Raw genomic sequence first — 5,309 nt, 5'->3', positions numbered from 1 at the left:
TTATTTTTGCCATAAAGTGATGGGACCAGATGCCATGACTTTAGTATTTTTTAATGCTGAATTTCAAGCTGGTTTTTTTTTCACTCTCCTCTTTCACTCTCATCAAGAGGCTCTTTAGTTCCTTTTCACTTTCTGCCATTAGAGTGGTATCTTCTGCATATCTGAGGTTGTTAATATTTCTCCCTGCAATCTTGATTCCAGCCTGTGACTCATCCAGCCCAGCATATCACATGACGTACTCTGCATGTTAGTTAAATAAATAGGGTAACAATGTACAGCCTTATAGTACTTCTTTCCCAATTTGGAACCAGTGAATTGTTCCATGTCCAGTTCTTTTGCTTCTTGACCCACATACAGATCTCTCAGGAGACAGGTAAGGTGGTTTGGTGCTCCCATCTCTTGAAGAATTTTCCACAGTTTGTTGCGATCCATACAGTCAAAGGCTTCAGCATAGTCAATGAAGCAGAAGTAAATGCTTTTCTGGAACTCCCTTGCTTTCTCCATAATCCATTGAATATTGGCAATTTGATCTCTGTTCCTCTGACTCTTTGAAACCCAGCTTGTACATGCAGAATTTCTCAGTTCACGTGCTGGTGAAGCCTAGCTTGAAGGATTTTGAGAATAACCTTGCTAGCAGGTGAAATGAGTACAATTGTACAGTAGTTTGAACATTCAATTGTACAGTAGAGGAAATTTAGATGCATATTAATAGGCAAAAGAAACCAACCTGAAAAGTCTACTTACTTGTAGTTGATGACTCCAACTGTATGACATTCTGGAAAATGCAAAACCCTGGAGGCAGTAAAAAGATCAGTGGATGCCAGGGAATGGGGACTCTGAGAGATGGAGCAGAGAGATTTTTAGGGCAGTGAAAATACTTTGTATGATAATATAATGGTGGATACATGTCGTTAGGCATTTTCCAAACTCTTATAACATAACAACATCAAGAGTGAACCCTAGTGTAAACTATGGGCTTTGGATGGTTACAATATGCCAATGGAGGTTTAGCAATTGTAACAAATGTACCACTTTGGTGAAGGATGCTGATATGGTAGAAATTATGCACATATGGGAGCAGAAAGCATTTGGGAAATCCCCACACCTTCCTCTCAATTTTGCTGTGGATCTAAAACTGCTTCTTTAAAAATTGCCTTAAATAAATAAAAAATAAAATACTAAATACAAAAAAAGTACTTTGCCTGGGAAGGTTGAAAGTCAAAAGAGTGATTATGTGGATGGAAAGACCACGACCAGCTTTCATGCAGGAGGTAATCATTAAAAGAAGCTATGAAGAACAGTTAGAATTTGAACAAAGAGCAAAGGACAGGACTTTCTATCTTGAGATTCTCAACCTTGGCACTAGGAATGTTTTGGAAGAGATCATTCTTTGTCATGGTGTCTGTCTTGTGCATTGTATAATGTTTAGCAGCATCCCTAGCCACTATCCACCAGACACCAGTGGCATCCTCCAGTTGGGCCAACCAGAAAGTCTCCAGATACTGCCAAATATCCCTGGCAATAAGAGGAGGGAAAGAGCAATGTCACGCATGGTTCAGTTCAGTTCAGTTCAGTCACTCAGTTGTGTCCGACTCTTTGCAACCCCATGAATCGCAGCACGCCAGGCCTCCCTGTCCCTCACCAACTCCTGGAGTTCACCCAGACTCACGTCCATCGAGTCAGTGATGCCATCCAGCCATCTCATCCTCTGTCGTCCCCTTCTCCTCCTGCCCCCAATCCCTCCCAGCATCAGAGTCTTTTCCAATGAGTCAACTCTTTGCATGAGGTGGCCAAAGTACTGGAGTTTCAGCTTTAGCATCATTCCTTCCAAAGAAATCCCAGGGCTGATCTCCTTCAGAATGCGTGGTTAAGAACCAGATAAAGAGCCAGGTGAAAGGAACAGCAGTTGGAAAGGCAAGGAGACAAATAACACAAAGCATGAGAATGGTTCAGTTAAAATACAGTGTTGTAAAAACTATTCATTATGAAAGTCAAAGCTGGAGTGTAATAAAGTAATGAATGGTGGGGCCAGAAAAGTCTTCTGGGACCACAAGTTTTCATGAAAAGTGAAAGTGTTACTCGCTCAGTTGAGTCCAATACTTTGTGACCCCATGGACAGTAGCCTGTCAGGCTCCTCTGTCTAAGGAATTTTCCAGGCAAGAATACTGGAGTGGGTAGCCATTCCCTTCTCCAGCGGATCTTCTTGACTCAGGGATTGAACCTGGGTCACTCACATAGCAGGCAGATTCTTTACCATCTGAACCACCAGGGAAGCCTCACAGGGTGTCATACTTTCAACTTAAAAGTTTGGAGTATATCCTGTAAACAAAGAGGAAGTACCAAAGGTCTTTGATCTAGAAATAACAGCTGAGCACTAAGATTTGTGGATAATGCTGTTTAGAAAGAATTAAAATGATTGCTCAATGTCCTTCTTTGGGGAGAGGATTTTAAAGGACTGCTACATAGATAAACCATTAGCATTCAATATTTTCTTCTTCAGGAGATATAGAGGCTATAGCCTGTTTAAAAGACCTGAGGCCCAGAGAGGAACCAGATGGGGGCTCACTGAGCTGAATCTCAGGCAGGCATCCAGTTTGTGTCTAGGCTGGAGTTAGAATCTTGGAGATGCAGAAGGAAACCCTATCCTTCCTCGTGCCCACACCCTGTGGCCAACAGTGGTACCTTCCCCCTAAAGCGCCTGCCTATGGAGCAGGTATTGGAGGCTGCACTGTATCTGTTTGATGGGATGTTCCTGCTCCAGGCTTCTAACCTGAGTGGCCACTGCTGGGCTGGCCCCCTCAGGCTTTTCAAGGCCGCTTTGTGCTGCCCCCCAAGGAAGGTTTCTGCTTTGCTGGAGTCCAGACGGAGGCCAGAGTGGCTAACCTCACTTGAATAGGAGACAGAGGTATCCTAGTGGCTTCTGATCCAGGTGCTGTTGAATTGTGGGAGCTGGATGAGAATGAGATGCTCATTGACAACAAGTTCTGCAAATAGTAGCACAATAACATTGTGTCTACAGTCAGTGTCCTGAGCTCTGGCACACAAGCTGTGAGCTGGTAGCAAAGACTTCTGGATCAAGGTTTGAGACCTTGCTCGGCAGATGGTTTGAAATTCCTACCGAGCTCATTCTGGGCAGGCCACCTGTGTTGCTGCCTTTCTCCACAAGGATCCTGTGTTTCTTTCATGTGGTGAGGACAATAGAATCTTATTGGAGGATATCTGCTGTCCCAAGCCAGCCTCACAGATAGGCCACGGTGCCTCTGGCTACCTTCTTGCCTCCTCGGCTTTGCATCCTCAGCAGACTGAAGTCTTTGGTGATGAGAATGGGACTGTCCCCACCGTGGACACCAAGAGTGCAAGCTGTGCCCTCAGCTCAGTGGTGCAGTCCTAGTGCGTCTCTGGGCTGGTGTTCTCTCCACACAGTGCTCCCCTCCTGGCCTCTGTCAGCGACAACTACTCACTTGCTGTACTGGACTTAGAATTTTCAGAGGTTTAGAAGCCAGGCCCACAGAAACTTTGTGAGAGAGGCTACTTGGTCCGCACTGAATCACTCCCTTCTTACCACAGCGGGCTGGGACCGTGAAGTCCTCCACCATTTCATGCCCACAGAACCTCTCCCAGAGCCTGGACCTAAGAGTGTTGCCAAGTAGATTAGATTTCAGACAAAAAGCAAATCCCCCGAGAGTATCCACTCCCTTTGCTCCTGCCCTCTCGTTGTGTGAGACAACACAGGAGCCTTATACAGTGTGTCAGTACACCAGATCTGTGCAGTTAGTAGGCATTGTCTCTCAGGCTGGGGGAGGCTGGATTCTGAAGTCCTATAGTCAGGGAAGAACAATTTCCTTGAACATGAAAAAAAGAAATATTTTCTACATCAGCTAGAGGATGGTGAATGTTTTTTGGACAAAAGTTTATGGAATTCTCCAGGAACGCATACTTCGCTTCTCCAAGGAATCTTCCCAACTCAGGGCTCGAACCTGGGTCTCCTGCATTGCAGGCAGATTCTTTCTCATCTGAGCCACCAGGTAAACCCCATATAAAATATTTCATACTAAAATCTTTTTCTTAAAAAGCTCTTAATTTTTAAGTTTTTAAAAAAGGAGATTTTTAACATTTACTACTGTTTTTTTCTATCATACTGTAAGCTCTGAAGAAAGTGACTATTCTCAGCTGAGAACTGACACAGATGGGTGCTGCTGCTGCTGCTGCTGCTGCTGCTGCTGCGCTTAGTTGTTCAGTCGTGTCCAACTCTTTGTGACCCCTTGAACTATAGCCCGCCAGGCTCCTCTGTCCATGGGATTCTCCAGACAAGAATACTGGAGTGGGTTGCCATGCCCTCCTCCAGGGGATCTTCCTGACCCAGGGATCGAACTCAGGTATCCCTCATTGCAAGCAGATTCTTTACTGTCCAAGCTGCCAGGGAAGCCCAAGAATATTGGAGTGGGTAACCTATCCCTTCTCCAGGGGATCTTCCCGACCCAGGAATTGAAACAGGGTCTCCTGCATTGCAGGTGGATTCAATGAGTAAAGCTTTTGACAAAAGATAATGAAATATACATCTTGTTCTAAGATGTAAGTGAAATTGACTTTTGCACTTCTGCATTACCTATGTCCAGTGATTATACTTCAATTTTCTGGTCTTTAGAGTCTATCTCTGGACCCATAAACCCCTCAGCACAAAATATTCATGACCTCATTTCACATGGCTCCCAAGATAATATCATGTGCTGCTGTAACACTGTGATAATAATATGGTAATTAATGCTCAATTAGCTTCAGCAGCAAGTGAATTATTGTTTGAGAAGATGAAAGAGGGCAGTCCAGAATTAGTTTTGTTAAACTAAAAACTTTTAAGAATTGGAGAAAATTTAAATCACAAGAAAAAGAAAAATAATATATTTCATAGGACATGAGATATTAAAATCTGAAGTAGACACAAATTCACTAAATAGAAGATTATAAGTGGCATTCCCATTCTAATTCACACGATGCAAAAATGTTAGGATTATTAGTTCTATTAGTTATAGTCCTATTGGAGCAGATCATATGATAGAATATGTATATTTTCCATAGCAGTAATGCCCTTTCTGTGATTTTGATAAGCACATCTTTAGTTATGCATTAATACATAAATAATAATATAATTTGGAATTTATAGAGCTCCTCTAAAAAAATCACATGTCCTGAAAAATTATATTCAAAGTGACCCTAATGAAAATAGATTTTTTCCACTGTGAAAGAATTTCCTCCCTCTCTCCAAAGTAACTGGAGAATGAACGGTAACAATCAAACAGAAGGCAGACAAGGCA

General features: G+C 43.0%; 1 pseudogene; it reads left to right on the top strand.

Moving 5' to 3' along the window:
* Positions 1-2,625: 2,625 nt before the first annotated feature.
* Positions 2,626-3,650, top strand: LOC102394732 (annotated as a pseudogene).
* The last annotated feature ends 1,659 nt before the right edge of the window (positions 3,651-5,309 follow it).

This window comes from Bubalus bubalis, chromosome 8 (genome assembly GCF_019923935.1).
Source record: "Bubalus bubalis isolate 160015118507 breed Murrah chromosome 8, NDDB_SH_1, whole genome shotgun sequence".
Lineage (NCBI taxonomy): Eukaryota > Metazoa > Chordata > Mammalia > Artiodactyla > Bovidae > Bubalus > Bubalus bubalis.
The sequence above is the reverse complement of the archived record's forward strand: the minus strand, read 5'-3'. Positions and strand labels throughout refer to the sequence as shown.